The sequence below is a fragment of the Antechinus flavipes genome, chromosome 1, assembly GCF_016432865.1.
Source record: "Antechinus flavipes isolate AdamAnt ecotype Samford, QLD, Australia chromosome 1, AdamAnt_v2, whole genome shotgun sequence".
Taxonomy (NCBI): Eukaryota; Metazoa; Chordata; class Mammalia; order Dasyuromorphia; family Dasyuridae; genus Antechinus; species Antechinus flavipes.
Genome location: NC_067398.1, coordinates 550,297,471 through 550,310,543, shown reverse-complemented (window position 1 = coordinate 550,310,543; position 13,073 = coordinate 550,297,471). Strand labels below are relative to the sequence as shown.

Sequence of the window (13,073 nt, the reverse complement as noted above, 5' to 3'; positions counted from 1 at the left end):
GCCCCTGCGATCTTTAGACAAGCGCCGCTGGTTGTGGGGTTGTATCTAGTTTGGGATAGCAAGGGATGAATTTCCAGGGATACAGAGAAAGTCCAGAGCTTTGGGGAAAGACTCTTTTTACACGGCATTCGGCGTGATGTCTTCTTGCACACTGCAGGCACTTAATAAGTACATTCGATTGAATTTCCAATCCTTAATTTTGGAGTGGGAGAAATGACTCCTGGGTCCCGGATGGGGGTCTCCACGGCCCTGACTTCGCTGCAGACAGACTCTATTCCAAAGGAGGCGGAAGAAGTGTAAAGCGGCCGTGGGACCCGAGGCCACTCGGGTGGGAGAAGGGAAGCGTGCTGGGGGGCGTGAGGGAGTACGGCCGGAGAGCGGGTGACGGCCGCACAGTGGGCCGCCGCGTCCCGGGCCCTCGAAGTCCCCCGGCAGCTTCAGCCAGCCGCCGGTTGTCATGGTGACGGCTGGATCGGCGGCTGCTCGCCGGAGTAACAAAGCCGCCTGCTTCTCCTCCTCTCCAGGGCTCCGCCTCCTGCCTCCACCTCCACCCCCCCAACCCCGGATTGTCGCGGCTGGAGCAGGCACCAGGCTTGTAGGGCTTTAGCCGCGGCGTCCCCACGGCCACGGCCACGGCCACGGCCGTCTGAGCAAGGTAAGGCTAAGCGCGCCCCGCACTGAAGCTGGGTATCAGGGAAAGGGCAGGGGCTTGTTGCGGGGCCACGGAGGGAGTGTGTGTATGTGTGTGTGTGCGTTCGCGCGCTCGCGTGGGGACGTGTGTGTTTGTATGCATCGCCGCCGCTTACGGTTTCTCGGGCTTTATGACTGCACCAAAGTGTACCCCAAAAGGAGCATCCCCGGCTGGAAACACTGGGGCGCCGGCTGCTTCCTCCTCCTCCTCTTTTTCCTTCTCCTCCTTCCTTGGCTCCAACAACCAACAAGCAAACAAGCTCCTCAGACTCAGACACTCAAATCACACACCCAAGTTACACACGCACGCATGCACACGCGCGCGCGCGCACACATACACATACACACATATTCCATGAGATGAGGGAGCTGAGTTCGGGTGGTTGGAAGAGATGCTGTGCTTTCCTTCCATATATCCCGCGGTATTCCCCGAAAGAAAGGAAGAAAGGAACAGTGAAAGGGAAAACGAGTGTGCGTGGGAGAGATCCAGGGAGAGGGAGACAAGGGAGACTGCGATTGATAAAGAGAGAGACACTCAAGGTGGGGAAGGGAGGAGGAAGAAGGAGAAAAAGAAGAGAAAGGAAAGAGAAAGAAAGAATGCATGGGAGGAAGGAGGGAGAGAGGGGAGAGAGGGGAGAGGAGGGAGAGAAGGGAGAGGGAGAAAGAGAGAGAGAGAGAGAGAGAGAGAGAGAGAGAGAGAGAGAGAGAGAGAGAGAGAGAGAGAGAGAGAGAGAGAGAGAGAGAGAGAGAGAGAGTTGTGTGACTGAGCTAGTTTTAGCATGAAAACAAATCTGGTATTTTGGTGAAAGTCAAAGCTAGTAAGTGTACGTCCATGAGTATCATTTAAAGGGGCATGCAAAGTTTGTATGGATTCGTCAGGTTTGTAAGAAGATACTGCAGGGTTTAGGCTCCATCTATTGAATGGAATTAATTCTCTTCCAGACTGGCATCTCCAGCTGCTTCCCGGCTCAGCCGGTGGCTCCTCCAGACTGACAGGTTATTCTGGCATCAACTTAGATGATATTGTTGTAAGGCAAATTAGCCTCAGTTGCACCTTCTTGATCAGTCAATGCGAGGATCATTTTGTTTTTACCAGTGAGATGGTGAATATTGTATTTCATTGTGACATTCAGCCTTGTTATTAGAGACCTAGCATGGATGAATTTACTTTTGTACTTTATTCTCTTAGTAGATTGAGAGGAAAAGGAATGGAAAGAAGAAGGATTATAGGATCTAAAACTGGAAAAGGCCTTAGAGACCATTTAGTCCATTGCTTCTTCATTTTTCAGTTGAGACAAGTGAGGCCCAGGGAGCTAAAATAACATGAGGGAATATGGGAAAACATATTTCTAAAATTGTATTGGATAAACAACCAACCTGTAATTTTCAATCTTAACTTATCTTGGTATTGCTTATGAAATCAATATGAATTTTGAGTTTAGTTCTTTCAATTTAAGGACTTAAGTTAAATAGAATTATTAGCTACAAGACTTGATCCATGCGCATATTAGAGAGATAGCTAGGATTTTTCTAAGAAGTGAGCAAATTGCCTTTATCACTTTTCATTACCAGAAAGAGGTGATGTAAAGGCAAGTGTGGTAAGGCAGTTGGAAAACTTGGTAATTATTACTGTGATCATCATCACTATTGCATAAAGTACCTTTTCTTTATGCAACTAAATGCTTTAATGGATTTTTTAAAAGACCTATTTCAAATAATCTCTTTGAGGTAGAGAGCTGTGTTCTATGTATTTAAATACTTGTGAGGGATGAGTGCTAAATGATACTGAATAGGTGATTAGCACGGGTGTCCCTCCTTTTTCATTATTCGGGATTGGATATTATTAATTACAAAATTGAAACTAAAGTGTAATGTGATGACTTTTTTTTTTGCTTTGTTCATAGGAATATTGCAATTGGAATTAGTTTTAAGCTATCATCAAAGATTTATATTAACAGTAATTTAGAACTAATAATATATATCATGCAATATATGAAAACGAAAAATTGTGTCTGGTTTCAGAGACAATAGATAATCTTTCCAGTCACAGGGGCATGATAGGCTAATTAATATAAATTTTATTTGATCAAGAGAAGCTTTACTGGGATAAATTATGTGACTAGCAAAATCAGGCATGTAACTGTAGTCTAAGAAAAAAATTTGAAAGTCAGAGCAGAGCTACTGAAAGCAAAATTAAATAGAAATACGAGAAGATGTATTTTTTCCACCCAGTAACACTCGGTAAAAAGAAGCCTGTGTCATAATAATCCTGATTGACAGTTAAATTTATCAGAATTATAGGTATTGCAACTCTAGACAATTTCAGGTATGAAGCAATTGCCTGATACTTTTTTTCTCTCTTCTGGGATTTTAATACCTGTTAGCTAGCTTACTGGCAACTGGGTTTTACAGACCTGTGAGATGACTCATACTGTTGGACAATTTAAGGGATATTACTTCTTCAGAAGCGAATATTGGAGAATAAAGAAATTAAGTCACAAGCCAAGTTAAAACAGTTCAGAATTGTAGTTAGGCTTAAGAAAAACCAACTTCAATTGTAGCTAGAACAGCAATATGCATACCCACAGGTGGTGTTCTAATAGATTCCTTTCAGTGATAGCAGTGAAATACTGTGTTGATCAAAATTAGGGAGATATATTTTTAGGAAGGTAATATAGGGTGAAAAATATTTTCTCATTTAAGCTTGACAGGCAATGAAAAGTGTTAGAATATCGAGGCTACAATCTTGATAAAATAATTTGCAGATACAGAACATGTAATCATATTTTGTGTATAAAAGTATTTGTGTTTTATTTCTCAAGGGATCTGAGAATATTTCCCTGTTGAAACCTTCTTAGTGTTACATAAAATCCAACTGCATATCGGCTAGACCTGATATTAAAGTTTTCAGGCAGCTCAAGCCTATTAATTCTGATGATGACATCTATTGCCTTAAAACAGTATGTTTAGGGCTGTAGTTTATATCCTTGAAATAGAGAGATATGATATTAACTTGGCACAACAAGATCTCATGTTTTTGTCTCAACCTCTAGATCATAAATAAGATCTAATCTAGTTGGGAGGGGAGTATCAATGCTGTTTCCCTATATACTGGAGGAAAAAACTGTGTCAATAAACATTAGAAATCAGTCATTATATAGTGAGCTGACTATTTTAAGTCTGTTTTAATGTTTTATTTATATATCTACTGAAGCATGAAATGTAGCTTGTGGCTGTGAAATGAAAAGCAATCTGTGTAAATTTGTTTGTGTAAGTAGAGCTCAAAAACAAGGATATGTGCATATCCAAAGTGAAGAAAAATTACTTTTATGTTTATATTAGCCTTGTAGCCTTGTATATGCAAGTAGAAATGAGCATCCTGGCTCTTGATTAAGAGAAGCTATGGTAGCCAATAGTATTGTGTAATCTTAGGTGTGAAATACCAGTTGTCACTGACATTGCTTCATAGGAGTTTAATCCTTTCACAGCTATCAAAATACATAAGACTTCCTATTGTGGAATAAAACTCCTCTCTTCATGATTTTTTATGGAATCAGCTAGACAGACAATATGATGCTCTGATCATCATGTTTCCAGCAGACGATTTTATAATTTAATTTTTTGTTAACTGAGTACCAAAAGATACAAAACTGTCCATAAAATCTTCTTAAGTAATGATTTATAATACAATCCTGTGGTTCATTGTCAGTTGTTTGTAATCATATGGGTAAGCTTGAGCTGTAGAAGGCCACTGTTGTCTTGATCAGCTGTTTGTGGGTCATTTATTTATTTATTTATTTTTGATTTCTAAATGCACAGTGTTTAAATGATGTCTGTCTGGTTAGTAATATAGCATGTAGCTTGGTATATGCTGTACTATTTATAAAAGCACTATTTAAAAAAGTGATAGTCTTTAAATAAATCTTTATTATCAGATTGATTTGGATTAATATCTATTTGTGGTCTGGAAACATAACATACCAGTGACATAAGATACTTTGATTCCTTGAGGAAAAATGCTCTAAATACTAGGTATTGTTAATTGACCTGCTGTGCACAGTGGATATTGATAAGTACCCTGTCTAGAAAAAGGCCCATAAGACACATGGGTGGTTATGACAGACAAAAAGTGGTTGGTGCTATGCTGATCCACTGCAGTGACTTAAAGACATTGTGTGTGTGTGTGTGTGTGTGTGTGTGTGTGTGTGTGTATGTATTTGTATTTTTACTTGGGTTTGTTTGAGAAAATATACCCTATTTTATAATTTGGCCAATATTATTTTCAATTTCTTTTTAACAAGACTTAAATGAAGTGGGTTGGCCATATTTAGCCCACATATATTAAGTTCTTACTTGTGTGTTTAACATTGTGCTAAGTCCTATGGAAGATAAATCTTTTTTTTTAATATATATATATATGGCCTTTGTGCTACTGTGCTTGAGAATGAGTCAGTTTTATAACACTGGTGTACATGAATCTCTGGGATGAATTTTCAGTATTCTCAAGAGATTACTATTTCTAATATTTTATATACAGTCTACTTATATAAGAGACTTAAATATGCTTTTTACTCATCAATATTCAGTCAGCCCATTTTCTCAATGTAATAGGAGTAGACTGCCTTTAATGGAAGATCTCCAATGCCAGTTTTAGACCTATAGTTATGGAACAAGAGTGCTGCTTTTCATTGGAGAAAGTCTAGGATATTATAATCCTTGTAGGTTGGTGCCAGGATGAAAAGTGATATCAGGTAGCATGAATAAGGGGGGGAAAAGAAGAGAAGGAAGAGGTTTGGAGACAGATAGTCATTGGAGAAGCAAACTATGATTAGAATGGGGGTCACATGGGAATTCATGGATTATGGCTACTCTTCTATCCCCTGCACTTGGGAGGTCTGGCAGAATTCTGATGCTTATTGGATTCAGCTGAAATGCATTGCAGATTGTCTCGTTGAGAAACTTGTTGAAAGGAGATAGGGGCCTGATTTACAGCTTTCTCACTTACTTTGCTTATGTGATAAGTTCCAATTTCTATATTCCCTTGATTGGTTTTCCTTGGTAGCTTTCTTATCTTATTTCTCCAAACTTAGGAGATCAAGCATATTTATGTGTTAAAAAGAGAATGATTTTACTTGTTTTTTGTTTGTTTTTTTACATTATAGATAGTATGTTTTTACTATGTGATTTATATGTTTCTTGCATGGTCAGATAATAACTATAGTATACTAGGTAGTACTTGAGCCATACCATGCAAACAATCCTCTGAGTGATTACATATATTAGAACTTGTCCTATTTGAAGTTATAATCATGTAAAATACAATAATTGGTTCCATACCAAAGGAAACATGCAGTGCTAATTCGAATAATGCAGCTCCCTTCATTATTCATTATTCACACTAATCAGGACCTACTTGTACTGAAAAGAGTAAAATGGCAAAAGGGTTCAAAACCTCATTCATCAGAGACTTCAAGAGCTAGTTGTCATGTAGGGAATAGATAACGAGTAGATTATTGAACTTAAATGATTGAAAGTTTTTTTTCCCTTTATCTTCTTTATAGGTGTACATTTGGTTAGTTTAGAACGAATATCTAGAATGATGCTATTATTCCATGCTTAAACGACTCGTTTTAGCATTTGATTTTTTCAAAATGTAAAAAATAGTGTCTAGCACAATGGGTTAAACTGTGCTATTGACCATTAGAGTTCAAAATATAAGGCAAATCTCATTCAAGGGGATTCATTCTAGATATTTTGTGAATATACCAACCTGAGAATACCCCTAACTAGTTATAACTGTAATATAGTTTTGTAAAAAAAAAAAAATTAGTGTTTTTTCCCAGTTATAGTTAAAGCCATTTTTTACATTTAAAAAAAATTTTGAGTTCCAGATTCTTCCTTTTATCCCCACCTCTGATTAAAAAACCACATGTAATATAATTTCTTGGTAATATAATTTTTAAGTAAGTTGTTTTGTTGATGTCTTCTGTTTCTTAAATTAGTATAGTTATCCCAAGTATCTTTCTTCTTCCAAGAGGGCCATTCCACAAAACAAATAGTATTTTAAAATATTAAAAAAAATTGAAAAAAAAAACCAGTCACTGATTGACACATTAAACAATATTTGAAAACATATGAAATATGTAACACTTGTGGGCCTTCTGCTTCCATAAAGTAGTGGGCTGGGATGTCTTCTCATATAATTTCATTCAAGTCCTTGATGTTTATAATTTTGTCACATTCACTTTTGATTTTTTGGTGTGTAATTGTTTTTCCCATTTATATTTGTTGTAGTTATTGTGAATATTATTTTCTTAGCTCTGTGAACTTTATTCTTATAATGTAGTAAATATTCCATTATGTTCATGTTATCACAGTTTTTTTTTTAGTTATTCCCCAATCACTGGGCATCTACTTTGTTTCCAATTTTTTGCTCTCACAAAGAGTACTGCTATAAATATTTTGATGTATATGAGGATTTTCTTCTTATTGAAATGAAAGTTTTTTTCTAATATCTCTTGAATCCCGTCTTTCTTTTATGCTTGACAGGCATAAGACATCCAATGGACTAGAGAAAAGGAGGCAGAGACTATAATGAACCACAAGGTTAATTATGCTTATCAATAGACATATTTTCTTTATTGTAGGTAGAAGGGGCTAGTAAAGTTAATCTCACTTTTAAACACCATGTGGAGCTCAGATCCTTGAAACAATTAACCAAAAAAGACATTTTACTACCTTATATTGATTGGTCCTTTCAAAGACTGGTACAATCTACACAATTTCCTTTCTACCTGGTCCTTTCAAAGACTGGTACAATCTACAATCCACACAATTTCCTTTCTACCTACACAAAAATATTTGAGCCATTTGAATCATGATGATTTTAATATGCACAACTAATATTTGAAGCCACAAATCATTCTCAATTAGAAGATTTCTTCAGTGAATATATGTTTAATTTTAATATGTCAAGTATCTATAACATATTTAACATGTATAAGACTGCTTGCCATCTAGGGGAGGAGGTGGAGGGAGGGAGGGGAAAATTCAGAACAGAAGTGAGTGCAAGGGATAATGTTGTAAAAAATTACCCAGGCATAGGTTCTGTCAATAAAAAGTTATAATAAAAAAATGTCAACTATTTGTGCCTCCATTGATGGGGTATTCCCTCTGTCAATGCAGACACATTCCCTTCTAACTTTCAAATTTCTATGGGTGAAAAGTTTTATTACATGGCAGTCTATCAGGTAATCTGGTTCTTAGAGTTTAGACATACACTCCATCAGCGTCTTCATGTTCGAAATCTTTCAAACCACTTGGCATGAGTATATTAAATATTCTAAAACAGATTAATAGAAATGTTAAACAAACTAATCTGTAATAGATTTTTAAATCAACTACTTAGTTGTCAGACATATTTGAAGTGAAAATTTAATTTGGAGTTGTATTTTATCCTTTGTGTTTCTTTTTCCTGCCAATATAGCCATAATTTTTCAAAGGAAACATGTAATTTCACACAATTTAATCACTAATGTGGTGTATATAATTGGGTACAGACATGTTGAAGTATAAATGTCTTTTCAGATTTTTAAATAGTAAATTTAAAATAAAAGCCATTACTCTGTATTGGCATCATCTACTTTCTCCTGTTGTATATTTTCTTTCCATGACCTAGATTTTTACACATTTAGTCAATGGAGACTTCCTTTCCTCCCCTTTTCTTTTTTGTAATGTCACTCTTTCTAATGTATTTTTCTGATTGGCTTGTTTTAAGATTATAGAATGTGGCTAAATTGTAGAATCTCAGTTTGAAGGGACCTTTGAGACCATTAATCCAACCTTATCCCTAGCATTTAGCAAAGGCTAGCACATACTAGATTCTTAATAAATACTTGTTGAATGATTAATTGATTAAAGCCAGGCTTACCCAAGAATCTGGGCTGTAATATCCCTGAAATGTGGTCATATATTCTCTCCCTTGTAATGTAAGTTCCCTGAGGAATGGTATTATTTTTATTATTAGCTTTTCTTTGTATCCCTATCCACTGCTTGTTGTAGTACTTGGCACATGGTAAATAAGCACTTAGTAAAAGCTTCTTGATGAATTAATTCATCCACCCAGTGCTTGAAGATCTGAGTCGAGGGGGGAATCTTCACTGTCCAAAAAAGTATTATTTGTATGATATTGCTCAGTTTCTTTTAAGATTAAGTCCATATCTGCCTCTCTGGAAGGTTCACCCATTATGTCTAGTTAGTTCTATTCTCTAGGGTCAAATAGAACAAGCCTGATCTCCTCTTTCACAACTATCTAAATACTTTAGGGTTTTATTATTTCTTTCTTATAACTAATTTTAATTCAAATACAATTAATGTATAATTTGTCTTTTTACCTCTCTCCCAATTCATTTAGTAATTCATTTGTGTCATATTTTCTATTGTTTGTTGTTTTGTCTTGTTTGATTCTTTGTGATCCCATTTTGGATTTTCCTTGCAAATATACTGGAATGGCTAGCTGTTTACTTCTCTAGCTCATTTCATAATTGAGGAAACTGAGGCAAACAAGATTAAGTGATTTGCCCAGATCACACAGCTGAGATATGTCTGAGACCAGATTTGAATTCAGGAAGAAGATGAATTTTCTTGATTCTAGAACCTATCCACTGAAGCACCTAGCTATCCCATGCTTTCTAGTTTTGATTAATATTTGGGTTACCTGTTACTAGATATTTTCTATTTCATTAATCTTTCCCAAAATATTGTGACCAGAATGGAATACAATACATCTGCTTTGTTTGATCAGGGCAGAATATAATGGGATTGTCTTCTCTCTTATTGTGGATATTGTTTCTTTGTAAGGCTTTTCAATAAGACTGCATTAATTTTTATGCCCACTATATCATACATTGTGGCCTTAGATTGAGAATGTAGTAGACTTAAGAGTCTTAGATTTCATAAGAATTATTTTCTATCCACACTTTCTCCTTCCTAGACTTGTACTATTGATGTTTTTGGATGCAAATGATGCACTTTACATTTATATTTATTATATATATATATATGTCAAAGCCATCATCCTGTTATCCAGATTTTGATATTCAGTTTGGATAGATGACACATAAAACAAGTCCATTAGTATTTATACCTTGGCTAGTCAACTATATAAGGACAATGAATATTGTCCAGAATTTAATAAGAAAAGAGATGTGGCTAATTTGCATTTGGAAAATTATGCAGTACTTTTAATGACTTCAAACTTCCTCTTGAAACAAGTCTGTTTAAAAGTTCTTTAAATATTGATATTATTCTGGTGATGCTATGTGACTGTGAAAAATGGAACACTACAGTTTCTGAAAAATTCAAGTCACTCCCAGGGCAATGAAGATAGAGATTCATGGGTGGGTGTGAACAGTTTGGAATATATTATCAATGGAATATTCCTCAGGGAAAGTGGTGTAAAAGATACTGAAGAAATGTGGGACCAGAATAAGAAATAAAAATGATGTATACTTGTCAGGAAATCTGTAGGAAGACCCCTGCATATTGGGTAGACCTCTTGTTTAGGATTCATGGAAACAAATGGATCAAAGTTATCTAGAGCTTAGTTTGGCTTTTGAAAATGGACATATCTGACTTCCCATCTTTTTAAAATTTTTTTAAACAGGTGGGTACTTTAGATGTGGAACATTATATATATATAGTTAAATTTGGTTGATGTATAGATTATTTTGCTGAAATAGTTTTTTGTCCTTTTGTTTTAATTCTTTATTTTCTCTAAATAAGGGAGGAAAAAGGGATATATTTAAAAATGAAGGTGATATAAAACAAAAGATGATAAAAATTAAAACATCTCAAATAATGCATTAAAGGAATGGACAGATTTGGGTCCAAATACATTACATACAAATACATTTTATTATGTATAAAAAACTTATTTTTTATTGTTACACACCAATAGTAGTAATAATAAAACTTTTAAAATTGTTATTCCTCTTTTATCCTTTTATTTTCTTCTTCCTGTTTAAGACACACACATATCTAAATTTTACTCAAAGTTAGAAAAATTGGTTCAAGGAGAAAAAGAGAAGTATTTGCCCTGGTGTGGCTGAATGTGAAAAGCATTATGGAATAGTGGATGGAGACTCATTCAGGATGAGTTAAGTTTAAGAATCACCCCTGAAATGTACTGACTGTGTAGTTCTGGGCAAATTACTTATTTTCTAGACATCCCAGGCAATTGTGAGGATGAGAATAATGACCACAATAATTATGTGGTAGATAATGAGTTAAGCACTTTACAAATAATATCTCATTTTATCCTCATAACTACCCTTACAATTGATGCTATTATTATCCTCATTTTAGGAATGAAGACACTGTGACAAAGCTTGTGACACAAACACACAGTCACACAACAAATGTTTGAGACTGGGTTTGAACTCGTCTTCCTCACTCCAGACCCAAGACTTTAACTCTCTAAGACTCTAAGTAGCAGGAGAAATGTTGATCTGCATTGGTGGAGGGAATTTCCTCACTGAAAATTCTCATCAATAAAATCACAAGTTAAGTAAAAATAAATTAAATAGAAATAAATTTAAAAGTCAAAGTGTAAAGTAAGTAAAGTAATGTAATGCTGGAGAAACTGAGGCAAGGTAGAGATTGGAGAGTTTTTAATACTTTATTTGAAAGGGAGAGATTTACTGGGACCAAATGGATCCATGGTTTGGTCCCAGGACTGAATGAGACTATCTTCTCCAAGAATCCAGTTTCCAGCCATCATCCAGCTGCCAATTCGAGTTCTTAATGACATATTTATACATAGTAGTTAAACAAAGGCAGGGGGATGGAGTCCGTGAGCAGGAATCTCCAGGTAGGAACCATCAATTTGGCTCTGACAGGTTGGGGGTAGGACCATAAATTCTAACAAACTGGGAGTTAAAAAAAGTGTCTGACTAGAGACAGAATGTCTGGATCCCGCCTTTCTGAGTTTACACACTGAAATTTATAAGCTCTGAATTAAACCAGTCTTAATGAACCAGAGGTGGGGGTTGCAACTAAGGGGATTGAGGCAGAACAATTAAGGAAACTGAGGCAGGACCAATTAGGGAAACTGAGGCAGAACAATTAGGGAAACAGGCAGAACAATTAGGGAAACTGAGGCAGGACCATTAGGGAAACTGAGGCAGAACAATTAAAAGAGAACTGTGGCACAATAGTAAAAATAAAATTTAAAGTAAAAAATAAAAATAAAAAAAATCCCGTATACACACTCTTATTATGAGGTGTTTTGGGTGGGGGTCTTTGAGATAAGAGTAACTCCCATGGTGGCCCAATGGCATGATTGTTTCGAGTATATAGCACCTTATTGCACCATCTTCCCCAGCTCCCCCATCAACTCAAAATGACTCCCTTGGTTATAGTTTCCTTTGAGCTCCCATGAATGTGTTTACCTTTCAGTTGTTAGCCAGACACAATTAGCTCAAAACAAAGATACTTACTGGAGAGTTGTCAGCAGATTTACAAATGAACATTTTCACCCATAAACTTATAGTAGACTCTCCTGCATCCAATGGGGAGAGTAACTAAGTGCAGAGAGATTTAGGAAGCAATGGAGATAGGCAGTTTATAATGCTGCAAGACCAGAGATGTCCTCTTGAGATTTCTCTGCACTGCTTCTCAGTGGCTGAGGTATCTTGGGTAGGTTTGTGTTTTTTGCTTTTTTGCTCTGCTCACTGAGCCTGCTTTTTGCAGGGCATATTGCTCAGCTGGTTGGTTATGGTTTCTGCAGCTTCCAGCTGACTAAACTGAAATTCCCTACAAAGACATTGCTAGTCTCTTTTGGACAGCAACAGAGCCCTTGCCAGAGGATGAATTGGAAATCTTCACATCTGTTCCCTCAGTATCTTAGCTCTGGGGCTTGCCATCTTTGGAGCGTTAGGATACTCATCAGGTGCCAAGTTCTTACTCTTTAAGTATTCTCAGGCTTAATTCCTTGTTATACCACCCTCCTTGTTCTTTCCTCTACTTCCCTACCCACTTTAACTCTCTCAAAGGTTATCCACACCCAGGGGCAAATCCATCGTTTCTACTAATAAGCTCTCTTCTGACCCTTTCATATGCAAATAGATCCCTGAAAGGCTCAAGTCCTTATAATTATAACATTTAAAAAGCTGAAATGTTTGTAAGTCTATTTTCTGAGTTTTTGGACTAAATGGTGGGTGATTGGCCAAATTTCTCACTAGTTAGTTATGTGAGATATACAGTAACATTGTTCTTAGTTTCCCAATTAGGATGACCAAAAAACAATTTAAATATATTTTATTTTTGGAGTGTGATTTTTTTTTTTCCCTGTACATTTAAATTTTTTAGAGCTGAGAAATTTA

General features: G+C 36.2%; 1 protein-coding gene across 1 annotated transcript in view; it reads left to right on the top strand.

Moving 5' to 3' along the window:
• Nucleotides 1-213: 213 nt before the first annotated feature.
• The window catches only part of RNF182 (ring finger protein 182), an 80,289-nt gene continuing 67,429 nt past the window's right edge, over nucleotides 214-13,073 (top strand). The window contains exon 1 of the mRNA XM_051970658.1: nucleotides 214-655. The gene's annotated coding sequence lies outside the window, so the exon portion shown is untranslated. The remainder of the gene's footprint in view (nucleotides 656-13,073) is intronic.